The 27,689-nt window shown below is 41.2% G+C and overlaps 1 pseudogene across 1 annotated transcript; it reads left to right on the top strand.

The window, feature by feature from the left end:
* The first annotated feature begins 965 nt into the window (after positions 1-965).
* LOC143718268 (uncharacterized) lies at positions 966-25,881 on the top strand (annotated as a pseudogene). Its single transcript, XR_013196296.1, has 17 exons — positions 966-1,161; positions 1,276-1,302; positions 6,268-6,672; positions 7,205-7,594; positions 9,041-9,112; positions 9,384-9,776; positions 9,908-10,309; positions 10,405-10,494; positions 12,745-13,125; positions 13,201-13,296; positions 14,521-14,640; positions 14,743-14,927; positions 15,326-15,486; positions 15,819-16,064; positions 18,338-18,500; positions 25,354-25,456; positions 25,561-25,881. The product of XR_013196296.1 is annotated as an uncharacterized LOC143718268 (transcript).
* Positions 25,882-27,689: the final 1,808 nt, after the last annotated feature.

The following is a 27,689-nucleotide window of genomic DNA, read 5'->3' as shown; positions in this document are numbered from 1 at the left end:
ATCCAAATGCAAGCACTTTAATTATCTAACAGACAAGTAATCCAGAAAACTCTAAACTCGGAACAAGGCACACAGGACAGAGAACTAGGAACATCTCACATCAAACAACGGCCGACAAACACCAACTGAAGAACAAGGAAACATATGACAGACAAGAACAAGGAACAAAACACAACGCCCACACCATGACATATATATTGCTGGGAATCTCAGGTACTGATTTTAAGCTGACATACATTAACTATTGTTTTCATTGCATTTTAATATCAGAGCAACCAGTACCCAACAGAGCTGCACAATGAAGTAAACCGATTAAATGACACGCAAACCATAGTTACACTCACACAACTTAAAAGCAAATGGAAAAACTGGTTTAAGTGATTGTTTAGAGATTGCTCTTGTTCCAGTAAAGGTCGACCCACAGTTATAAATAAAGGCACTGCCGTTCAGCATCACTATGTTCAGCTGCTGAAGAGATTCTCCCTGAGTTTGCTTTGCATTTTTCCTAAGGTAACAGTATGTCTCTCCATTTTATCCCAGTGTATTCTGTCACTCTTTCAGTCATTTACTTTAGATGGATCGGATTATTTATTAATAGTCATGAGTCTTCTATTTTAATGATCTGGTTGTTGACTTATGGAATAGTTGAAGGTTTATTTTACATACAAATTCACAACTTAATATGAACAAGTAAAAACAACAAGTGAAGAATTATATGTTTTACTGTCAGTCTTGTAAATTAAAATGTATAACAATAGTGACGTTGCTTACTTAACAGAAAATAATTCTCCATGCTTAAGGTATATTTTTCAGTCAGTTTGATCACCCCAATGTGAAAAAGATCCCTATCATAGGTCTAGTTTTGTGATAATTACATGTCTGTTTTACATAATTACATTTACATGTCTAAAAAAAGTTAATAAATTGATATGAAAAACTTATATTTGGTGAGCGAGAAGTGATACGAGAGACATCACGTTAGCAGTGCAGGACATCGGGTGCCAGGATAGGGCTTAATTATACAGTTAGAGCAGATTATACAGAACAGGTTTTTATTACAGAACGCCACAATTGACCATTCAGAAACAAGTTTTGATTTTACAGGTCGGTTCGTCACAATGAGGTTTATGATCTCACTGTGTGTGTCGCTGCTGATTAATGGTGAGTTGTAAATTCAAAAGTGATCACATATCTCTCTCAGAATGACATATTTAAACAACAGCTGACTAGATGCCATAATATTAACTCAATATGCTTGGAATTTGTTTTTAACAGGTGAAATAATCAATGGACAAACATCAGGTAAAACAATCACTCTTCAGGTTAATGGTTGACTTCATCATGAATTATAATCCCTATAATTTTCATCACAGAAATAGAACAACCACCAGATTATGGGATGCACATTTTTCAACAGATTGGATAAAATATATTTTTCTCTCCCTGCACGGAAAATGTAACATTTGGGGTCAAGATTGAGAGTCAGCTAAAGAGTGACCTTCCTTAAGAAGTAACAATGTAACTGTAACAAAGATCAAGGTTCAATATGTTGAGGATGGAAGAAGACAAGGGTCGGTGTGACTGGGTCTCGTACACTTTTATTAATAACTCGGAACAGGAATCACAGTTGCGCATGAGCGCCTTCACCATAGATAACCTATAGCACGTTCCACAAACAGAATAACACAGCATCAAAACTCAGTCCATGTGTGCACGAGATCCCAGTCCCTCTCTCTCTCTCGATCTCTCTCTGACATCTCTCTCTGACATCCACTTACTCACCGCTCGGCTCCGCCCTCGCTCTCCGCTACAGACTCCGCTAAACCACGCCCCCCTTGCCACATACCCCCACCGCCCGACTCAGGCCAGGGAGCCATCCGGTTTGCAGCCTCCCCCCCCCTCCTCCTTGAGAGGAAGTCAGCCACAGCCATCTGTGCACCCGGCCTGTGGATCACCTGAAATTTAAAAGGTTGTAAGGCTAGATACCACCGGGTGATCCGCGTGTTGGTATCTTTCATGCGGTGGAGCCACTGCAGGGGAGCATGGTCCGAACAGAGGGTGAACTCCCGTCCCAAGAGATAATAGCGGAGGGTGAGAACGGCCCATCTGATGGCAAGACACTCCTTCTCAATGGTGCTGTACTTAGTCTCTCTCTTGGAGAGCTTCTGACTAATGTACAGCACCGGCCGCTCCTCACCCTCCATCTCCTGGGACAGGACTGCACCCAGCCCTCTGTCCGACGCGTCTGTCTGTAGAATAAAAGGAAGAGAAAAGTTAGGAGCCTGTAAGAGCGGTCCGCCACATAGAGCAGCCTTTATCTGGGTAAAGGCCTGCTGACACTGCTCCGTCCACTGGACGGTATCTGGTGCCTCCTTTTTAGTTAGATCAGTCAGCGGGCTAGCGAGGTCTGAATAATTAGGTACAAACCTTCTATAATATCCCGCCAGCCCCAGGAACTGTCTAACCTCCTTTTTGGTCTTAGGTCTTGGACAGGTCGCAACTGCTGCCGTCTTATCAATTTGGGGACGCACCTGCCCATGACCCAAGTGGAAACCCAGATACCTAACTTCAACTCCCCTCGCAGCGCTCCGAGGACGGCCCGCAAATGCTGCATATGGCGCTGCCAGTCGTTACTATAGATGATGATGTCATCCAAGTAGGCAGCGGCATATGCAGCATGCGGCCGGAGAATCCTGTCCATCAAACGCTGAAAGGTGGCCGGAGCCCCGAACAAACCGAAAGGAAGTGTGACAAATTGGTTTAAACCAAACGTCGTTGTGATTTGTTCGACCAGACAGGCGCGAAAACACGTCAGCAAATTCTGCTTGTAGATTACGTATGTCAGTGATCTGGATCGGCGAGAGGTGGTCTCCTCCAAGTGCCAGAGCGAGAGATTGTGATTTTGAGCTCGTCTCTGGACCAAGATCCTCCTCCCGAATCACTACCGATGCCAACATCACTGACTCCACCTCATTCCATTTTTTTAATAGATTAAGGTGATAAATTTGACGTGCTCCGTTCCTATCTGTTCGAATAACCTCATAATTGAGATCCCCAACTCGCCGTGTAACCTCAAACGGTCCTTGCCACTTTGCGAGTAATTTAGAACTGGACGTGGGGAGTAATACAAGTACTTTATCTCCCTGTGCAAATTCTCGCAGTCTAGTCCCCCTGTTGTACAGCCGACTTTGCTTGTCCTGAGCCTGTAACAAATTTTCCAGAGAGAGCCGCCCCAAAGTGTGGAGTTTTGTTCTCAGGTCCATGACATATTGAATTTCATTTCTGCTATCCGAAGGTCCGTCCTCCCAAGTTTCTCTAATCACGTCCAGCACCCTGCGGGGCTGGCGCCCATAGAGAAGCTCGAAGGGGGAAAACCCTGTGGAGGCTTGGGGGACCTCGCGTACAGCAACATGGGGGGTTCTAGCCATCTATCCTAATTTTTGGCGTCTTCCTGCACGAACTTCCGAATCATGGATTTTAACGTGCGATTAAAACGTTCCACCAGTCCGTCTGTTTGTGGGTGATAGACGCTGGTGCGAATCGATTTAATGCCCAACAATTCGTTAAGTTCGCGGATCGTACGTGACATAAACGCCGTGCCTTGATCGGTGAGAATCTCTTTTGGGATTCCCACCCGGGAGATTAATTCTCTATCCATCCTCTATCAAAGAAAGAGGACACAAAGGTGCTTTTGGGTTGGCCGGCGGATTCACTAGCTGACATTCACGACAAGAGGCGCACCACTTGCGCACGTTCTCGTGAATGCCCGGCCAAAAAAATCGGGTCATTAGACGATTGAGTGTAGCCGCCTGCCCTAAATGCCCAGCCATTGGATTACAATGAGCCGCCTGAAAAAGCATTTCCCGGCGGCTTTTCGGAACTAACAATTGCGTTGTATCTTGCTTTGACTGGGTGTCCTGGGTCACCCGATACAACTTATCTTTTATAATCGCGAAATAAGGATATGAAAGAGGCCGGTCTGGGTGAAGAGGCTGCCCGTCGATTGTGCGGACCTGATCAAATGCGTTTTTAAGCGTTTCATCACGGGACTGCTCGAGAGGAAAATCATCACGCTCTGAAAGTTCTCTTCTTTCAATCGCGCTCCGTTCCTCCGGAACAGACTCCGATTGTCCCGGAACAGCCTCCCCCACCTGAGCAACCGCTTTCTTCCCTCGCTTCCTTTTTGTCCCAGAAGCATCCGCACACAAATGTCCCAACAAAGTTTTGAACCCTGGCCAATTGGTCCCCAAAATCAGCGGATGCCGGAGGTGCTGACTAACTGCCACCTCCACACTATGCTTTGGTCCCCTGAATTGGACAATGACTGGCATTAAAGGGTATTCTATCACCTCCCCATGCACACACCTCACCTTAACTGCGCGGCTCTTATCCAATGCCTCGGATTGCATCAGGCTTTGATGAATCGAGGTTTGGTTACAGCCTGAATCCACCAAAGCCTGATACGTACCCCCCTTTATACTCACAGGTATTTGGTATAATCCACCCTGACCGGGAGCAGCCTGCGGCGTGTCGGGAACCCTGACCAGTGTCCCTACCTCCATCACTGGACACTGATCGACAAAATGCCCAGGGTCCCCGCAACGCCAACAGGCCGGCCCAGACCTTCCCGCCGCTCCAAGGCGGGAAGTGGGTCAAGGGGTTGGCGTGGGGAGAGCGTGTGTGTCGGAGCCGAAACGCCGCCGGCCGCGGCGTTGAACCTCCGAGGTGCTGGCCTCGGACCCGAACCTGGCTCCATTGCGACCCCAGGCCTCCATCTTGGTGCTGGTCTGGGTGGAGCCGACCCTCTGAACCTGGGAGCAGGGACAGTGGGAGAAGAAAATGTAGAAGAAAAAGAAGAAGAGAGAGAGGACAATGGCAGGCTTTCACCGACCCCTGGGCACGCCACCTGCTGGTCCTCCGCCAATTGGATGGCCTGGTTCAGCAACGTCGGGCGGTGGCACTGGACCCACTGCGCAGTCCTCTTTGGTAGCCTCGCCACGAACTGCTCCACCACCACCTGATCGATTATTTCCTCGACGTCGCGATCCTCGGCCATCAGCCACTTGCGGCACGCGTCCTGGAGCTGTTGCGCAAACACGAAGGGTCGGCCAGACTCCCCGAGTTCCAGAGACCAGAACTGTTGTCTACTCTCCTCAGGGGTCCGACCGACCCGCAGGAGAATAGCGTGCCTCAGGTCCCGATAGACCAGGAGGTTCTGGACTGGAAGTTGTTGTGCAGCGATCTGTGCTTCTCCGGACAGCAAGGGGATCAGCCGCATTGGCCAGTCCGAGATGGTCCAGCCCCCAGCCTCGGCCGCCTTCTCGAACAAGTCGAGGAATGCCTTCGGATCGTTATTCGGACCCATTTTCTAAAGGGGAATGGATACGGCTGAGGCGGATGCTGGTATTGAGGAGCTGGCCCGTTCCTCCCGGTCTATCCAGCTCCGGAACAGCTCGCGGTCCTCTTGTTGGGCCCTGAGGAGCATCTCGAAGCGACGCTCCTGCTCCTCCTTTACATCCATCAGGGCCCGATGTTGCTCTTGGTGGAGTCCCGCGAGCGCGTAGATGATATCCTCAAGTGGCGACGGAGTTGGTCTGGCGGCGGCTCCTTCTTCCATCCCGGGTTTCGGCACCAGTGTAACAAAGATCAAGGTTCAATATGTCGAGGATGGAAGAAGACAAGGGTCGGTGTGACTGGGTCTCGTACACTTTTATTAATAACTCAGAACAGGAATCACAGTTGCGCATGAGCGCCTTCACCATAGATAACCTATAGCACGTTCCACAAACAGAATAACACAGCATCAAAACTCAGTCCATGTGTGCACGAGATCCCAGTCCCTCTCTCTCTCTCGATCCCTCTCTGACATCCGGCTTTTATCCGGTCTCCCCACGCCAATCACTGCAATCAGAAACAGGTGTTCGTCATTTTGCACTTGACCCACTTACTCACCGCTCGGCTCCGCCCTCGCTCTCCGCTACAGACTCCGCTAAACCACGCCCCCCTTGCCACAGTAACATAATTTGTTACTTATGTTGATTAGGTTGAGTGTAGAGAGGGTTATAGATGATGTCAGTCTGTCAGATCCATCCTCCGTTTACCATCCTATCTTCCATATAGTTATTTATTTGCGTAATATTCATGTATCTGTATGTCCTGTTTCTCCTGTTGTATTGTTCTCTGAAATCAGTGATCCTGAACGAGCTAGAGTATAAAATAATGTTTGCTTGTGACTCTCTATTGTCTCGTTTAATTTTCTTCATTCAGAACCTACAACTTCCATCTCTGATCCATGCTATGGTTATAACACTCTTGATGAATCCTGGAGAGACATACGGCAAAGCCCATATCAGTACTCTGGATATTATGACACACTTGTAGAATGGAGTGGCTGGTATCGGCTGTATTTGAATGGAGAAAGTGCCCAGATGTCTGAGTGGTGTGTGAGTTATATGAGATGTGGTGGAGAAACTGGACTGTATCTCAACGGTTCTCATCCAACACTTGAGGATGGAGTGGTGACCCGTGAAGTCCTGGGATCTTATTTGTATTCCTCTCAGTGTGGCGACCACACATCTACTTCTGTCCAAGTTAAAGCTTGTCTAGGAGATTATTACGTCTATGAATTTGTTAAACCCAACATATCAACCCCCAGCCCAACATACTGTGCAGGTGCAGTTCTGGGCTCTTTTTACAAAATAAATTTTTGTAGATCACAATCTTGCTGTTTATATTACATTAAAGCAAATGTCTACCTACAAATGTCTTTCAAATACAGTAGTCAACATTTGAAGTGGATCAAAAAAGTTAATCAAAGTTGTCCTAAGACAAAAATGGGTATTGTTCAGAATTCATGTATAACTTTAATGAAAGGTTTTGATCAACTTTAAATATTGACTACTGTACTTAACAAAACAAAACTTAAAGGTAACTTTTGTAATTTCTATTCCGAGCAGATTTTGGTAAAATACTGTTCCCTAAACCGTCCTTGTACTCTGATTGTTCAGACACAATAGACTGGTCCCTGTTACACGGAAACAGAAGTTGTGTTGTACTTCTGAAACAAAAAGAGAAATGATCTAAACTAAAGGAATGTTTGCACTCTTTGGGAATCTCAACCTACAAATGTCTGATTTGAAGTTTTAAATAGGATACAAAAGGTTTTTGAATGCATAACTCAATATTTCTCTTTTGACCATGACAGTTGCTTTCCAAAGCATCAGCAGTGATCCCTGCTACAACTATGAGTCTCTGGATCGTCCTTGGAGAGCCAACAATGAAAGTGGAGATTACATTTGTGATTACATGTTCTCCTGGAATGGCTGGTACCGGCTTTTCTACTATGGAATGGACATCCGGATGCCAGAGACCTGTGTTGGTTCATTCAGTTGTAACACATACATCAGTCTGTGGCTCAATGATCCTCACCCTCAGATAGAGGATGGAGTGGTGATCAGGGACGTCTGTGGAGGGATTTATTGGGGAGGCTGCTGTGAATACAAGTTTAAACCCATCCGAGTGAAAGCGTGTCCAGGCAATTACTATGTCTATGAACTTGTGAATCCACAATTATGGTGTTCAGGATACTGTACAGGTACTCTGCTTTTCTCATTTATTTAAAGGGACACTCCACCCATTTGCATTAAGAGGTCCATTGTTAGACAACCAGTCATACTATTGAATGGTCGTGCAACATTCTTTCATTTTCCCCTGAGACGAGAGAAATCTACTATTTACCTTTTTCACTTCCTCCTACAATGACGCAAAAATCGTCATTTGACGTCATTGTAGGAGGAAGTGTAAAAAGGGGGGATTTCTGTTTAGACTACAAGCACAAATTCCCACCCTTTCAAACCCGCCCATAGGGGGTTGTGCCTAATGCGCTAACAGAGCTATCACAGATCAGTGGGTGGGACTTCACTTGCAGATACTGAAAGCAATATCAGCCATCTTGTTTATAAGCTAAGCTAACAAGCGCTGTGGATATAGGAAGTTACGACAATGACGGAAGAACTAAACATGATATGGAATAGAGGATTTTGAAATTCTGCTGCTCGAATCCGCTGTTCGTGGCTATCTTTACGAGCCGCAATATAGTGAAGAGCAGCTGAGGCTGATGGAGGATCAGGAGGCGGCTGCCTGTCGCGGACGAGGAGCCCGGACTGGGTCGAGCTGAGGCGGGCTGCTGGTGCGTGTGCTCTCGCAGTGCGCTACGGACACAGATAGAGTCCGTCTGCTGCAGAGAATTTCAACGATCGCAATTTCTCCTGGACGAAATCTCTGAATCAGACGACCACACGGACGTTTGTGTTGTGATGTGAACCATCCTAGTTTCGCCTGACTGAACATCCAGGTATCATGCAATAATTCACCATATAGAAAGAAATACAAACGAGTAATTCACTAATGAGTTTGCCAATGTAACGTGGTTCGTTGTTGTGGGAAGAAGGAGGCTGGAACCGGCGAACATTTGAACGTTTTAATAGTAAAATAAACAAATACAAAACAAAAGTATAAGCCAGCTGGCCACACACAACAGAAACAAAACATAAAATCAGGCCTGTTCCTTTTGTGCTTCCGCTCCTCCGTGAGAGATATGAGACCGCTGCACAGGTGTCATTCATTATCACTCGCGTCGTCCTCTCACGTCCCTCGCCCTCGTCCTGCTCGCCACAGCCAACTGACCAGACATTTTTTGTGAAATGAATTTCAAACTCATTTGGCAGCTAGCCTTCTTGTAGACGGAAGAGTGATTTCTCTGATGTTTGCGCTGTTCTGGATTAGTGGGAGTGGCTTGCGGAGCTGTGGCTTGCGGAGCTGCATTGTGGGAGTTGTTGTCGTACATACAAATGCGCCCCAAAGTTATTTTCTGTCTTTTCTCGGTCAAGAGGGCACCAAATTCAAAATTTCTTTTACATTTGGACTACATATATAACCCACTTTCAATAAAGATTAATATTGAAATGGGTGGAGTGACCCTTTAAGTATTTCAAACCTTTTTGTAAATGATTTCTGCATGACATGAATTTCCTTCTTTTAGATGTCAACACTGTTTCACAAGCAGTTTCCACTATAAGTCCAGATATATTCACTGGATCCAGCATCACATTGAGTAAGTTGTAAATAATATATATGAATGAATATATGAGTGTTATTAAAAATTATAATTTTTTTTTCAATGAAAGATTTTCGTTACAGTTTAAATGGAAATTTTAATGCCTAAACATTTTTTCTATTACACAGTCGCATTGTGTATGAATGGTTTATGAATCTCATGATTATTACAATGTTTGACTGGTTCAGATTTTTTCTTTTGTTGAAGATTGAAGCTCCTTGTTGAAATATAACTTGTTTGTTTTGGTTTCATCATCTCTCTCTAACAGATTATGACCCTTGTAATAACTACAACACACTTGACAACTACTGGAGAAACACACTCAATTACTGGTCTATGTATGGATACATTTCTGGACAAGATGACACTCGTTTAGAATGGGATGGCTGGTATCGACTCTTCATTGATGGATCAAGTGCTCAGATGCCTGAGTGGTGTATGTCTTACATGTCATGTGGAGGTTATAGTTCTCTGTGGCTTAATGGCTCTCATCCTCTGCTAGAAGATGGAGTTGTTACTCGTGAAATTTACGGCTCTCGCTATGATCAGTGCAGTCGCTACAGATCCGATCCAATCCAAGTCAAAGCTTGTCCTGGAAATTATTATATCTACAAATTTACCAGACCGACTCTTTCAATCCCAGATCCTGTATATTGTGCAGGTATATTCATTCATCTTTATATTTGAACTGCTTATCATGAATTGTATTGGTTTGTATTCATATTATCATCTTGAATATATTTAATCTTCAATATATACAGTAAAGTTCTCTTTCTCCTTTTTCCTTAATAGTGCCTTTCTCCACCCCAATTGACGACCCCTGCTTTAACTATACCAGTCTGGATGAGCCTTGGAGATCTACCAACAACTCTTACAATAATTACTATTACTACTATGGCATGTGTGATTATAATGTGGAGTGGAATGGCTGGTACAGGATGTTCTACAATGGTGAAAATACTCAGATGCCAGAATCATGTGTAAATCAAGGCATGTGTGGCACTTATTACCCACTATGGCTCAACGGCTCTCACCCACAGCTGGAGGATGGAGTGGTCACCCATCAGGTCTGTGTCTCCTCATGGAGCGGCTGCTGTTCTTACACATCCCACCCTATAAGAGTCAAAGCCTGTCCAGGAAATTACTATGTTTATGAGTTTGTCAAGCCAATGTTTTGCGGCGCTTACTGTATAGGTGAGCATTTACTAATAAGATCTTCAGTCTTTCATTTTTCTGGATTTTGTTAAAAAAAAATTATTGATATTGATATAAACTTTTCCTAATACCAGAAGCCTCAAACCAATCCATCCCATCAGTGTCTACAACAACAGAGACGATCCCATCCATAGGATCCATAATTCCACCGATCATAACCACTAGTAAAGTATTCTGTTGCTTCCTTTATAAACTCTCATGAGCATCCTTTCGGACATGCATTTTTTATTAAACATGAATTATTGAATTGTTGAATCATTATTGAACATTGAAATTTTCCTGATTATCACATTAAGTAAATTCCTTAATTTCTATTGAAAAAGATGAATAAAAAATTACATTAACAAGAAGTAATACAGCTCACAAATGAGTATGCAATTCAAACTCTTAAAATGTAAACAAGAATACATTTTTAGGCAAAGTGAAGACCTGAACTTTTGTTAATAGTGAAAACTAAACCACCAGAGGTAACCCCAAACCCTCAAGTTGTTCCAAATGAATTTCTTTGTATGAATTTGTATGAATTTCTTTTTTCTGCTGAACACAATAGAATATATAATTGTAACCAAGTAGTTGTGGGGTTACAAATATATCTTGATTTCCATTGATTTTTTTCCATACTATGGAAATGAATGGTGACCCACAACTGTTTGTTTACAAACATTCTTCAAAATATATTATTTTGTGTTCAGCAGAAGAGAGATACTCATACAGGTTGGGAACAACTTGAGTAAATGATGACAGAATCTTAATTTTTGGGTTAACTATCCCTTTAACAGCATGTACACACACAGATATAAAGATAATAAAAGAATCATAGTGTAATTTGATAGCCTTCTATACATTCATGCAATTTTATAGTGTATTGTTGTCTTAAACCCCATGGCTATTTTAGACAGACCCTGAAATAAATGAAATACATGGAAAACCATGCAAAAATTACCTAATTAGCAATTAATATTTTTTTTTCTTTTTTTGCAAATAAGTGGCAAAGTGTGTTTTGAAAGCATTGACTACTTGAAGTCAATTTGCTTGTAATCTTTTGGCGCTTCTCCGCTGCATGGTGTAACGGTCACTTTGTGTTTTATGGCAATCTGTGTTCAAATGAGAACTGCGCATGTGCGTAGAGTGTCCGTTAGTATTTGACAAGTGAGGAGAGGAGATAACCGCTCTGCCGACTCTTTGTATTCTTTATTTTATTTCCTTTTATATTGTGACCAGAGTTGGATGTTTGTTTGTATACTTTTACTCACTCGATCCCCATGTATGCGGACGAGTGCGAAGTTTAAGTACTTTTATTAAACGCGGGGAAAATACGCCACCTCTCGTCTCTCGTGCATCTCTTCCTCCGACTTCTATTGGTTTTCTCTGGGCAACATCCTAACTTTTGCGTGACAATGGTACGGCTCGGCTCGCTTTATTTTGGCTCGGTTTGCTTTTCCACTTAGCCTGGGTTTCCCCATGCTGCCCTGCGCGCAGCACAATTTTATTCACGCTGCTAGGATGTCTGGATTCCATGGACCAGATTTTTGCCTCAGCGAGGGGACCAATCACAGAACGGGGAGGAGGGAGCAGCAAGATGATGACGACGTCTATGCGACACACCGAAGCAGTTGTTTATACCTATGGATCCAACATGGCAGTAGACGCGAAGTTACCTTTCGATGCAGCACAAACGGCAATAGCCGCTGAACTCCATCGTGTACACATAAATCTCTGGCCCATCGTCTTCTTCCTCGTCTAATTTCTGTCACTCTACATACGTCATCTGGTATAAAAGAAACGATTGGCTATGAGCTACGTACAGGCGCATTTGATAGACATTCGTAGCACCCAATAAACGGCTCTGGTTATTCGTAAACCACACCTCAAATACCAGAAAAAGAACATGTGGTTCCCAGACCCACGTCTCAATGAGACTGGGTCTGATGTTAGCCAGGCTATTTTCCACTGCAGTTTAGTACACTTCAAAGTGGGTCGGATCATAGACTGATCGTTATAGTTGACGCAAATCCTATGATACTGGTAGTGATGATTCTCTCTGACCAATCAGTGCAGTGTTTACACGTCACATTTTACTAAAATAAAGTACTAGATACTGTGCACAGTGGAAAACCCCCCAAAAGTGAGCCGTACCATGTAGTGGAAAAGCGCCATTTGTGCTCATTTGCAAAGTGACTCAAGTTTGCCTGTTTTTAACACATGTTTTGACAGATAAATGAGAGGAGATGTTCTGAAAGCTCAAGACAAATTGTCTTTGGCTTTGAACATAAAACACAAATGAATCCAGGTGCTTAAGTAAATAGCATTCTGGAGACAAAGTTTTCATAGCATAACTACTACAAAAAACATGATCACAGCATTCATTTATTCATTCAGCAAAATGTATATTTGTAATATTTCCATAACAACAGCTCCACCTGTTGACCCCTGTCACAACTACAATATCCTGGGTGATTCATGGAGAGCCACCAACAATCAACATTCCTCTCAAATAATGTGTGACGCTTGGGTCAGCTGGACCGGCTGGTACCGTCTCTTCATTCAGGGTCAGAGCGTTCAGATGCCAGACACATGTGTTGATGAGTATAGTTGTGGCACTCATGCTCCTCTGTGGCTGAACGGAAGTCATCCAACAGTTGAGGATGGAGTGGTCACTCGAGATGTCTGCGGTCACTGGAGCAATAACTGCTGCTATTTCCAATCCAATCCCATTAAAGTCAAAGCCTGTCCAGGAGATTATTATGTCTATGAGTTTGTGAGCCCAACTGCCTGCCATTTGGCATACTGTGCAGGTAAATATATTTACATGTGCACTTTGTGAATGTAAGAGATAATTGTTTTTTGAGTAATATTATTATTTATTTCAGATTCAAGGAACATAAACACTACCACTACTGACACACCAGAGACAACCACAGGTGAAACTACAAAAATAACAACTACAACCATGGACACTACGACTGGTAATATAATGTTGTGGAGAGCAGGACGAGGCTGGTGGCGTGATTACTGATGAGCGACATGTGCGCGACGCACCGGTCTCGTATCTCTCACGGCCCTCGACCTCGTCCTGCTCGCCACAAATGTATTATGTTACAATCTGGAGGATTATTATTTGGCATGAGCAAATCAGATCCATGTTATGTGTTGGTTATGTATGTAAATAATGTGAAAGAATTTATGAAGCCATATAGGCAATTATATTAAGAGCTATATTATGCATAGAATGCATTTTTAGGAGTACTTTTGGAAGTACTGAAGTGTTGTTAATAGTGAAAACTAAACCACCAGCATTTCATAACCCCAAACTGTTCACATATCTCAACAATCAGAGAGGAAATTCCAGGATAGTTAACGAAAATATTCTGTCATCTCATGATTTACTCACCCTCAAGTTGTTCCAAATATGTATGCATTTCTTACTTCGGCTGAACACAAAAGAAGACAAACAGTTGTTGGTCACCATTGATTTCCATTTCCATTTTTGTGAACAACTTGAGTTTGAATAATTTTTCACATAATTTTTATTTTTGGGTGAACCATCCCTTTAACAGAATGTACACACACAGATATGAATGAATGAATGAATGAATGAATAAATAAATAAATAAATAAATAAATAGTGTAATTTGAAAGCCTTTTATACATTCACACAATTGTATAGTGTATTGTTGTTCATAATTAGTCTGAATATCACTTACCATGGCTTTTGGTGAGATTTGTGGACCCTTGGCTATTTCAGACAGATTATTTTGTGATCTTGTCACCAGTTTTACTAAATATATATGGAGCTGAACTAACCTGGGAGCTAACCTTTAAAGGAAGAGGCAATTAGGCAGCAGTGTCTATATTGGACTTATATTGCGTAAAAAGTATTCATTGCTACACATTCCACATGCGAAAAAACTTAGGATATTTATATGGAAATCTTAAAGGTAAAGTAACAACCCCCCAGCAATTTAATTCTTATGGCCAGGTGGATGGAAAATTATTGTGGAAAAAACCCTGACTATCACTATCTTTTTGGATCTCAATGGGAAAATTATTAAAAATGAAATGACCCATTTAATTCACAAGAGAAAAATACCTTGAGGAATACAGATATTAACATGACTCTGGTTCTGGTTCTGTTAACATGACTCAGTGTCTTTGTGCTGTATTTAATCTATCTGTGCTTTTCCTCTTAGATGTGAGAGATCGCTGTTCTAAACTCAACTGCTCTGAGGATGAATGGTGTGGGAAGAAAAATGGTGTTTATGGCTGTTTATGTAAAAAGCACCATCACAGACCACAACCTGACTCTTTTGGTTGGTATCATTCAACATTTTTCTTTTCCGTCATTTCTTGCCTTTATCTTTTTTAATAATTCTGACAATCTTTTGTCTCTCTCTCTCTTTTTTTGTACTCAGATTTCTCAGAAACCTGTGAAAGCAGCTCTGGCTCCATATCTGTGTCTCGCTGTCAGCTCTTTGAGGCTGGTTTTCCAGCTGATGTCTTACACCTCAATGATCCCAGCTGCAAAGGAACGGTCCGGAATGGCAGAGTGGAATTCCATTTTGATGATGATGAACACATCTGTGGTACAAATCTTGTGGTAGGTTTAACTATGTAGCCTATACTCTATTCAAATAATCCATCCAATTATTTGTATTGCCTGATAGAACCAGCAGAGTTTGATCACTATGAGACTTTGACAATTATGTAGAGAGATCTGTTAGGGTAATGAATAATCAATCTGTAAGAGCCAATGGAAGGACCCAAACAAACCTCCCTAAAGACTTCTCAGTGTCTGAAAGAGATTCAGTAAGGAAGAGTGCACAACACCAACACATAAAAGAGACTGTAACTTCACCATTAAAATGTAACCCATCATAATTTTACTTGACTGATAAAACCTTTTGGGTTTTTGAGTGTTGCTGTTTATATATATAAATTAAATACTTTTGAATTCAGTTTAGGCTAAAATACAAATGTTATATTTGTTGTCCACAGGCTAACGGCACCCACTTCATCTATGATAACTTTATTCTGGGGACACCGAGGTCAGAAGGTCTAATCATCAGCAGAAAGAAAATCCTGAAGCTTTCTTTCAGCTGTGCTTATCCTCAGTCACAAACACTTTCCATGAATGTGGAAATCAACCCACTGGAGAGGTAGGAGTAAAGCAGCACTTTTTTTTACAGGGGTAGGTCACCAAAAACAGAAATTTTGTTTGTTATAATTTGTTCCAAGGAACAACATTTTTGTGCTCATACTTTTCAATGCTGTTAATCCTCATGGGGAATTTCAAGCTCAAGTACAAAAAAAGGTCCATATGACTCCTGAACTATATTCCAAAACTTTTTAGGTGAACTAATCCTTTAAGCAGAAAAATAAATGTATTTAAAAAGTAAACATATGGTTATATTCTCTAAACTATATTTCAAACAGAATTTTACCCATAAACAAAGAAGTTTTAAAACAGATCTATCCATTATTTCGACAGTATTGTGCGCAAGACTCTTCCCGCTGGTGAAGGCAGATATCGGGTCCGGATGATTCCATATGTGGATAGTGAGTTTACCCGGCCCTTCACTGGTGGAGTGGATGCAGAGCTCGACCAGGAGATGCATGTGGAAGTTCGTGTTGAGGGGGTCGACAGCCGCCAGTTTGCCCTGGTGATGGACACGTGTTGGGCCACACCTGTGAATGATCCTGATTACAGCCTCCGCTGGGATCTCATCCTCTCAGAGTAAAGCAGGGATTCTTTCTATTCTTTTAAGCCTATAGCCTTAACTCAGTGTATCATTTGAATAAATAATAATTACAGGTGAAACTCGAAATATTAGAATATCGTGCAAAAGTTCATTTATTTCAGTAATTCAACTTAAAATGTGAAACTAATATATTATATAGACTCATTACATGCAAAATGAGATATTTCAAGCCTATATTTGATATAATTTCGATGATTATGGCTTACAGGTTATGACAACCCCAAATTCAAAATCTCAGAAAATAATGCTGAGTTCAGACTGCAAGATTTTAGCCCCGATTTTGGCTCGCCGACAGGTTTTGAGAAATCGCAGACAAATGCCCGAAATCACAGGCAAATCGGTGCTCGTTCACGCGAGTGACAATCACGCAGTGTGAATGAGCAAAAACGCGATCTGAGAGAATCGCCGACGAGTCACCGACGCCTGTGAGATATTTGGCATGCTAAATATCTGGACCTGTCGGCGATTCACAATCCTGCTGTGTGAAAAGTGTTCTGACTGAAAACTACATCGGCGATGACCGACAGCCAATGAGAGAGCAAGATACAGGACAGCAGGGTGTTCAGGGAGGAGTTATAAACCAGAATATCAGTAGGCTATTTTAATAGATAGGCCTATATTTACAATTATATCAAACAGAAACAAAGCACAAACATTTGCATGACCAGCAGCAACAGCAGGACATTTGTAAAATTATTTATTTACCCCCAACTCTCTTTGCAAAACACAGTCCTTGCTCCCCTCGTCTTCCCAACCATTTCCTCCTGCATAAACTGTTTATTTTTCTCATTTTCGCTGCAAATCAGCGCACAGACAATTTGGATAGTAATCTTCTTGTAGGCTATAATTTTTAATAACAAATTCAGTGTCGCGCGAGAACTCCGGTCTCACGCACGCGTGATCTTCCGTTATTTCCTTATCACTTCTCGCGTTTGTTTGGTTGTGAAACGTAGTTTGGGGACCAGGCAGAAGTTGTCGGCGATTCTTTCTTTTGTAAAGTCATGCAGTGTGAAACCTCCTGTCGCCGATCCATCGTGCAGTGTGAACACACCAGCAACTGAATGTTACCCCAGATAGTAACGCAGTGTGAAAACAACAGTGACACAATTATTTTGAAAATCATGCAGTCTGAACTCGGCATTAGAATATTGTGAAAAGTTTCAGTATTGTAGGCTCAAAGTGTCACACTCTAATCAGCTAATTAATCCAAAACACCTGCAAAGGGTTCCTGAGCCTTTAATTGGTCTCTCAGTCTGGTTCAGTGGAATTCACAATCATGGAGAAGACTGCTGACCTGACAGTTGTTCAGAAAACCATCATTGACACCCTCCACAAGGAGGGAAAGCATCAGAAGGTAATTGGAAAAGAAGTTGGATGTTCTCAAAGTGCTGTATCGAGGCACATTAATAGAAAGTTAAGTGGAAGGGAAAAGTGTGGAAGAAAAAGGTGCACAAGCAGCAGGGATGACCGTACCCTGGACAGGATTGTCAGGAAAAGGCCGTTCAAATGTGTGGGGGAGCTTCAAAAGTGACTGAGGCTGGAGTTACTGCATCAAGAGCCACCACACACAGATGGATCCTGGACATGGGCTTCAAATGTCGCATTCCTCTTGTCAAGCCGCTCCTGAACAACAAACAACGTCAGAAGCGTCTTACCTGGGCTAAAGAAAAAAAACGGGTCTGTTTCTCAGTGGTCCAAAGTCCTCTTTTCTGATGAGAGCAAATTTTGCATCTCATTTGGAAACCAAGGTTCCAGAGTCTGGAGGAAGAATGGAGAGGCACACAATCCAAGATGCTTGAAGTCCAGTGTAAAGTTTCCACAGTCTGTGTTTGTTTGGGGAGCCATGTCATCTGCTGGTGTTGGTCCACTGTGCTTTTAAGTCCAGAATCAGCGCAGCCGTCTATCAGGACATTTTAGAGCACTTTATGCTTCCTTCAGCAGACGAGCTTTATGGAGACGCTGACTTCATTTTCCAGCAGGACTTGGCACCTGCCCGCACTGCCAAAAGTACCAAAACCTGGTTCAATGACCATGGGATTAATGTGCTTGATTGGGCAGCAAACTCGCCTGACCTGAACCCAATAGAGAATCTATGTGGCATTGCCAAGAGAAAGATGAAATATATATGTATATAATTTTTAGGATTGCCTTACATGCTTTGTCTTTCAGTATTTCAGAACTAAAGCATGAGATCATTTGAAACCGTTAATACAAAGGTGAAATAATTTATCATTATTGATATTGTCAGGTGTCCCAATCCAAATGACGACACAGTGGATCTGCTGTAGAACGGCGTCTCGACATCCAGCCGTTTCTCCTTCAGGATGTTTATCTTCACTGCAAACTCCACTAAGCTTTACCTGCACTGTGCTGTTCACCTTTGCCTTCTGTCAAGCAATCGCTGCTCAATGGTCAGTTTACAAAACCTCTCATAATTCATACATTTCTGATACATTTTCAACAGTAGCTTTAGTACTGTAGTTGTGAAATATTTTTTCAATGCATGTGTTGAACATCAATCTAATAGCCAATGTTCCTGTCTGTCTTTTTTTCTGTCTCTGTGTGTGTATATATACATATATCTATCTATCTATATATATATATATATATATTAGTAAAATTGGATGGGTAAATGTAAAGGTTTATGAATCTGCAGTTTATAAGCCCTTATTGATCAAACACTAATATGAATAAGGTTGGTATATTTTAAGGTTTGGGGACAGATTGACTAATTAGTGTGAGACACATTAAAGAACACGGATGCAGTCAGATCATTTCCATAATAACCAACGCAATCTATTAAGAGGAGTGAGAATTTGTGTAAAGCTGCAAACAAGCAGAGCCGTTGATAATCAGGTGTGTGTTATCTAACACAGGTGCAAAATGGGTTAAGACATGCTTTTTTGGAGCGGTAAATACCAATAAATTGACTAGCACAAACCTTAGTAAATCACATTACATGATTCATTAAAGTACTCTTCTCCCATAAATTTTGTGTCTGAAAAATAAACTGCTACAAATGCATATGCAAGAAGGTCAGCAGCAAAAATAAGTGTCCACACTCTTTCATCGCTAATTCTTCACTGCGAGTCTTTAGTAAATCCTGACAGTAGTTTTTTAATGTTGTTAAATAATGCAACTGACACAGCTTCAGTACCGACCCATGCTCATACTTTTTACTTAATAGACACTGCCGTGCACATACAAAGTAGGAGGGGACATGGGTACAACTGTGGAGGCCGGAGCGTAACTTAAAGAAACATTGTCAAAATTACAATACATTACTAATGTCAAAAGATGTTTTGTGGGACTTCCGGTAAGATGGTGGCGTGAGAAGTCGTAAAGTTTTCTGCTCCTCGCGTTTCTTATTATTTAACGACTTATTCAACATTTATTGGGTGACATAGTTTGAACTACTATTCGCGATCCTCAGTAGAATCATGCCGAGAAGCAACAATAAAAAGACGGCCGATATTACTGAGGTTGCTGGCGATTTGCAGAGTGTGGACGAGGCCGCCTCGAGCCAGGATGATATCAGAGAACTCCTTGGCGGGATTAGATCTGAGGTAGCGGCGCTCAGAGTGGAGATCCTCGCAGAGCTTAAATCATCTATCTCTGCGGTGAAAACTTCATTACTAGAGCAAGAACAGAAACTGAAGGATGTGGAAGAATCCCTTACCGACGTGGATGGTCACGTTACTGCCCTGGAATCTTCGTGCTCAGTGCTGTCGAAAGATAATGAAAAACTGAGGGCCAAACTCGATGACTTGGAAAATCGATCCAGGAGGAACAATATTCGTGTGATCGGTATCCCCGAGGGCTCCGAGGGTTCTCATCCTTATGCATTCATTGAAACACTGTTACTCGAGGTATTCGGTGAACAGAGTTTCTCCAAAAAAAACGGAGGTGGACAGGGCTCACCGCTCTCTAGCTCCCCCGCCGAAAGCTAATCAAGCCCCCAGGCCGTTCATCGTGCGAATGCATCACTACCAGATGAGGGAACTGATTCTTCGTTTGGCACGAGAAAGGGGACAGGTGTTATACAAAGGATCGCGAATACACTTCTACCCAGATGTTAGCGCCGATGTTGCAAAGCGGAGAGCGGCATTTAACCAGGTAAAGGCTGAGCTTAGAGGAGCGGGAATTGAATTCGGCCTCCTTTTCCCTGCGCGTCTACGGATCAGCATTGATGGAACGAAACAATTTTTTGATTCTCCACAGCGGGCTTTGGAATTTGTGAGGGGGATTGTCCCCCCTTCAACGAGTGAGTAGGAATTCACATCACTGCAGATAATGTAGATCTACGTGACTCCACCTTGGTTCCCGCTGAGCGCAGGTTCTGTATGGCTCGAGTGGGTGATGAGAACGAAGAGACTCATTTAAGTTTGTACTGATCCACACTCTTTTGTTCATATAAATGTCACTTATTTTTGCTATTTCAATAGCAACTTAGCTTCAAGGAGCAGGAACACGAGCTGGTGAGTTATGGTTCTTAGTATACCAGCAGATGTTTGTTGTTTGAGGGTGGGGGGCGGGAGGGGAATCAATGGGTTTTTTCTTTTCTTTTTTCTTTCTTTTTTTTTTTTTCATTTTTTTTCTTTTTTTTTTTCTCAGCATACGTTGTTCGGAGTCAAGGTGCTCATGCGTTGTGTTGTAACAGATTCACTATATTTGCCTTATTCATTTACAACTACTTTCTGATAACATGTCCAACTTTAATAAATGTGATGTAAATTTTATAACATGGAACGTTAAAGGCATGAACAATGTCATTAAAAGAAACAAGATTTTTTCTCACTTGCGACAATTAAGCGCAGACATTGTTTTTCTACAAGAAACCCATATTCTTAACTCAGATGTAATTAAACTTAGGCGGAGTTGGGGGGGACAGGTATTCCATTCGAGCTTTAATGCAAAAGGCAGAGGCACTGCTATTCTTATTAAGAAGAGCATTTCTTTCACCAGTGAAAAGGTTATTAGTGACTCCTCTGGTCGCTACGTTATCGTCACAGGGCGCTTACTCGACAGACAAGTTATCCTTGTTAACATTTATGCCCCAAACTTTGATGATAGCAATTTTTTCAGCAAAGTCTTCACATCTATCCCACCTGCTGATGATTACGCTTTAATTATAGGTGGGGACTTTAACTGCGTTCTGAACACAGCACTGGATAGATCCTCCTCTAGAGTCATACAGCCTTCTAAGGCAGCTATAAACATTAAACATTTCTGTGACCAATTTGGATTATTAGACCCCTGGAGATTTCTTTTCCCTTCCTCCAGAACATTCTCCTTTTTCTCTCCTGTTCATCACTCGTATAGTCGGATTGATTTTTTCTTAGTGGATAAGAGTATCATGCCCCTTGTCTCATCTAGTAGGTATCATAGCATTGTTATATCTGATCATGCTCCTTCCTCTTTTGTGCTTAGTTTACCAACTCAGCATTCTTCTTTTAAACCCTGGAGACTAAATACTTTGCTTTTGGCAGATGAAGAATTCATTATTTTTCTAACTAAAGAGATAAATATGTATTTGGAGCTAAATGACAGGCATGATATATCTAGATCTGTATTATGGGAGGCATTGAAAGCGTATTTGCGGGGCAAAATAATCTCTTTCTCCTCTTATGCTAAAAAGCAAGAACTCTCTAAACTCTCTAAAAATATTAAAATATTTTAATAGCTATTAACAGGTTAGATGAACAGTACGCCATCTCTCCCTGCCCTCGCTTATACAAAGAAAGAATAAGTCTTCAGTCCGAGTATAACTTGCTGTCAACTGCACATGAAGAGAAGAGGTTGTTAAAAATGCGGCATACATTTTATGAATTTGGGGACAAAGCCAGTAAATTATTGGCTTTTCAGTCTCGTCAATTAAATAATTCTAAAATGATAACTCATATTAAGGCCCCATCTGGATCCATGGTACATAATCTGAAGGATATTAATGACAGTTTTGTTCATTTTTATTCTGCCCTATACACTTCAGAGTACCCAAATGATTCTGCAATTTTAGATTCCTTCTTTAAAGAAATAGATTTACCAACTATTAATTCTGACCTTAACTCTGACCTAGGCAGACCTGTGGCTGCAGCAGAAGTCGCGCAGGCTATTGCGGCAATGCAGAGCAGTAAAGCTCTGGGACCTGACGGATTCCCGATAGAATTTTACAAGACGTTTACAGCCTTACTGGACCCGCTTCTTGTGGCTGTTTATAATGAGTCGTTCAATACAGGAACTCTTCCCTCAACGCTCACACAGGCCTCAATTTCTCTTATCCCAAAGGAGGGTAAGGATCCTACTCGTTGCGAATCATACAGACCAATCTCTCTTCTGAATGCGGATTTTAAAATTTTATTCAAAATTCTTGCGTTACGCCTTGAACCCATTGTCCCTACTATAATTTCGATCGACCAAACAGGATTTATTCGAGGCCGTAACCCATTTAACAATCTACGACGACTATATAATATAATATACACAAATTCTCCCCCAGGCGAACTTGAAGCAGTAATCTCCCTCGACGCTGAAAAGGCCTTCGATAGAGTAGAGTGGGAATACCTTTTTAACACTCTTAAACAGTTTGGTTTTCCTGCAGACTTAATCTCGTGGATTAGATTGTTATATACCTCCCCGACTGCTTCAGTGCGCACAAACAATGTATACTCTGAATACTTCTCTCTGCATCGAGGCACCAGGCAAGGGTGTCCTCTCTCTCCCTTGTTATTCGCCCTATCAATTGAACCCTTGGCTGCGGCCCTCCGTCAGTCAGCAAATTTTAAAGGTATTACGCGGCATGGTACAGAGCATAAAATTTCATTGTATGCAGATGACGTTTTATTATATGTATCAAGCCCAACCTCCTCAATACCTCAAATTATTTCACTAATAAAGGAGTTTGGCAAGTTATCTGGCTATAAGCTTAACTTGAGTAAGAGTGAGTTTTTCCCGATCACCCCGGCCTCTTGTACAGACTCTTCCTCTATCCCGTTCAGAGTAGTACGTGAGGGGTTCAAATACTTGGGTGTGCAAGTCACAAGATCGTTTAATAATTTGTTTAAGGCCAATTTTTGTCCACTTTTGGATCGATGTAAAAATGATTTTGTGAAATGGTCCTCTCTGCCCCTGTCTTTAGCAGGTCGTACAAACCTGATCAAAATGTCTGTTTTACCAAGGTTTTTGTATTTATTTTCGAATATACCTGTTTTTATTAGGAAGAAATTTTTTACTAAGCTGGACAGTCTAATCACCTCCTTTCTGTGGGGGAATAAGACCCCTCGTATTAGAAAGACATTTTTGCAGAGATTAAAATGTCAGGGAGGGATGGCGCTGCCTAATCTTTTATTTTATTATTGGGCAAGCAACATTCAAAAAATAATCTTTTGGCTATCTAGTGTAGATCCTCAAAATACCCCTTTATGGGTGGAAATGGAACAATCATGTGCTAACTTCAAACTTGGCTCACTAATTTGCTCTTCACTCCCCCTGGTGGGGAAAAATTATATCTCCGCCGCCAATCCTGTACTGACTCATACTTTAAAAATTTGGGCCCAATTTAGAAGACATTTTGGTCTGCAATCAGCTTCCATTCTAGGTCCTATGGTCTCTAACTGTCTATTCCCACCATCTTATGTGGACTCTGCTTTTCGTGTCTGGGAGGAGAGGGGGATTAGGCTCCTAAGAGATTTATATTTTGATAACACTTTTTGCTCTTTTGAAGAGCTTGCACGTAATTTCGCCTTACCAAGATCACACTTTTTTAGATTCTTGCAGATTAGGAGTTTCATCAAGAAAGCTTTTGCCCCATTTCCAGGAATACCCCCTACCTCGCCTATGGATACATTGCTTAATCTGAAACCGCATAGTAGAGGACTCATTTCAAGCATATACTCTATTATAACATCTATAGATCCACAGAGCTTGGATGAGATCCGCAAAGTGATTTAAGGAGAGAAATTACAGATGGAGAATGGGAAGGTGCTTTGAATCAGGTGCACTCCTCCTCACCCTGTGCGAGGCATGGCTTAGTTCAATTTAAGGTTCTTCATAGGCTTCATTTCACTAACTCCAGACTAGCTAAGATTTACCCGAATGTTAGCCCTGCATGCAATAGGTGTTCGCAATCGCCTGCCACAACTGCCCATATGTTCTGGCTCTGTCCTAGATTGGAGGAATTTTGGAGAGGGATTTTCGAATCATATAAAAATATGTATGGCATCCAGATTGACCCAGATCCCTTAATGTGCATTTTTGGTGTTGCTCCCGAGGGTATAGAACTCAGGAAAGATATTCGTTCTGTTATTGCCTTCACTACATTACTGGCAAGGCGTTTAATATTATTTCAGTGGAAAAAGGCAGACCCTCCAACACATAAAAGCTGGTTGAAAGAAGTGATGTCTTACATTCAACTCGAAAAGATTAAATACATGATTCGAGGTTCGAAACGTAAGTTTCAAGACACATGGTCCCCCTTTATAAGATATTTTGAAGAGCTCCCCTGCCTCTAAGATGGAATAATCTGCCTCAATTTCCCCTTGTTATATAATTTTTAAGTTTTTTTATTTTTATTTATTATTATTATTATACATTTTTTTATTATTTTTTATTTTTTGTAATGTGTATGCCTGTTTTAATTTTTTTTTTTAATTTTTTTATATATATATATATATATATTTTTTTTTTTTATAAGTTTCTGTTGAAACCACTATATTATTATTCTTACTATTTTTATTATTCTTGTTATCTGGACAAGTAGCTTTATAAAGTCTGATTTATATATTTTATGAAGATGTGCCAATTCTTCTAGGGAGTATATCCCTTTATTTTTTAATTTTTTTTCCCCTCTTTTTCATCTCTCTTGTCATATTCTTCATATTGACTATGTTTCATATTATATGTTTCATAACTGCTGCCAAGCTTTTCATGTTTAAAGAAAACTTGTGGACTATGCAAACGTGGAATACCGAATTTCTTCACTGTCACTGCTGGGAAATACTCCCCTTTTTTTTTTTTTTTTTTTAGCTGTAGGGGGGAGGGGATGGGATGGGAAGATGATTGTAATTGTTACTGTTAAAAGCCCAATAAAGAAAATATAAAAAATAAATAAAAAAAAAGAGGTTTTGTGCTGGCTCTATCTGTTAGTAAATCTGGCCCTTAATGTTCAAGGCTGCCCTCTTCTGGAGACGTTGTGCACTCCTTTATCTTGTTGCTCAGTGATATTGAACAGGGATTCACACAGCTGGATTCTGCTCTTTTCTCTATTAGGACTGTGACTCTGGACACCGGCGGAGAGAGGGCAGGTCTCTGGACTTCCATGACAGTGCTTCAATATCCATGGGTCCTCTGGTGTTGTCTGAAGGGAACACAGGTGAACATCTCATTTATTTTAATCATTTGTAATAAAGGTTTCTGATGATTTCTGTCATCAATACATTACATTTCACTGCATTGTATTATATTCCCTGTTCACAGATAAGTGGGTCCCAGAACAAGTGAAGGTATCTGAGGCTTCTAGTCTGTGTGGTTCTCTGATGCTGATACTTGTTCCTCTGATGAGTGTCCTGACACACTTTTAGTTTAGTACCACAACATTTGACATGCATATTGTTCAATGACATTTTAATTGGAAACACTGGTTTTGGGTTTCTAAATGTTTCTTTATTTCATAACTGTTATTGTATGTAGCATAATAGATTTATTGTTTAATAATTTGCATTAATTGTTAATACATTAATACATAGATTAGATCCAGATTCCGATCCAGATTTTGTCTGGATCGGAATCAACGTGATTTTCTCAGCTTTTTGTTTAAAATGCAAAGTTTTTTCTTTTATAAGTTTCTTTTATTGAGTTTCTTCTTTAAAGCAGACGGTATGTTCTTTCCTTATGTTCTTTCAAGACATTCATACAACAAAATATCCTTCGTTTGAGTTTATTTGACATAAAAAGTAGCAATACAACTGTGTTACGAATTCTTTGTCTAAGATAACACAATAAAGTTGCATTTAATTATTTCCATTGTGGTCCTTGATTTTAGAGTAATTCTAATTTATTTTCTTTAAAAAAGTTATTTAATATTTTATTCAGGCAATTATTATAAGGCATGTATGAAAATGGTCTTAATGATCCAAAAGGTAAATGAGAAAAAAATAAAAGAAATACAAATTGATGGTTGGCATTTTCGTTTTGTAATATTTTTTTTCTTTCAGTAAAAATAACAACAAAAAAAATCAGAATGTTTAATGATCACAGTTATATACAGTATGTATGTGTGTATATATATATATATATATATACACAGGTCCTTGTCAAAAAATTAGCATATTGTGATAAAGTTCATTATTTTCCATAATGTAATGATAAAAATTAAGCTTTCAAGCCACTTTTGAACCAGAAACAGCGGCAGAAGCGCCTGACCTGGGCTACAGTGAAGCAGCACTGGACTTCAGGCATTTTGGCATTTCCTTCTCCCCAGTCTTCCTCCAGACTCTGGCACCTTGATTTCCGAATGACATGCAAAATTTGCTTTTATCCGAAAAAAGTACTTTGGACCACTGAGCAACAGTCCAGTGCTGCTTCTCTGTAGCCCAGGTCAGGCGCTTCTGCCGCTGTTTCTGGTTCAAAAGTGGCTTGACCTGGGGAATGCGGCACCTGTAGCCCATTTCCTGCACACGCCTGTGCACGGTGGCTCTGGATGTTTCTACTCCAGACTCAGTCCACTGCTTCCGCAGGTCCCCCAAGGTCTGGAATCGGTCCTTCTCCACAATCTTCCTCAGGGTCCGGTCACCTCTTCTCGTTGTGCAGCGTTTTTTGCCACACTTTTTCCTTCCCACAGACTTCCCACTGAGGTGCCTTGATACAGCACTCTGGGAACAGCCTATTTGTTCAGAAATTTCTTTCTGTGTCTTACCCTCTTGCTTGAGGGTGCCAATGATGGCCTTCTGGACAGCAGTCAGGTCGGCAGTCTTACCAATGATTGCGGTTTTGAGTAATGAAACAGGCTGGGAGTTTTTAAAAGCCTCAGGAATCTTTTCCAGGTGTTTAGAGTTAATTAGTTGATTCAGATGATTAGGTTAATAGCTCGTTTAGAGACCCTTTTTATGATATGCAAATTTTCTGAGATAGGAATTTTGGGTTTTCATGAGCTGTATGCCAAAATCATCAGTATTAAAACAATGAAAGACCTGAAATATTTCAGTTGGTGTGCAATGAATCTAAAATATATGAAAGTTTAATTTTTATCATTACATTATGGAAAATAATGAACTTTATCACAATTTGCAAAATTTTTGAGAAGGATCTGTGTATATATATGTATGAAAATATTCCAGGCTACTACATATTAAATGCATTAACACCAAATATTAGGGTCAAAGCAAACAGGCGCATATGACTTAGTTTAAATATATAGGTGGGCAAGGGTGTAACTTTGGTTTGAGAAGTGGGGGGGACACAAAGTGGGGGAAAATATTTTCGATTTGAATCCTATTTCCTGCATTTACAGACATTTAGGGACAATGGTGATGCAAAATCCAGGAAATCATTTGATGATAATGATAAATTCTGCCAAAAATAATAGTAGGCTATCTATGTATATAAGA

This window comes from Siphateles boraxobius, unplaced genomic scaffold, assembly GCF_051911475.1.
Source record: "Siphateles boraxobius isolate OS27281-9 unplaced genomic scaffold, OSU_SipBor_1 60, whole genome shotgun sequence".
NCBI classification, from domain to species: domain Eukaryota; kingdom Metazoa; phylum Chordata; class Actinopteri; order Cypriniformes; family Leuciscidae; genus Siphateles; species Siphateles boraxobius.
The sequence above is the reverse complement of the archived record's forward strand: the minus strand, read 5'-3'. Positions and strand labels throughout refer to the sequence as shown.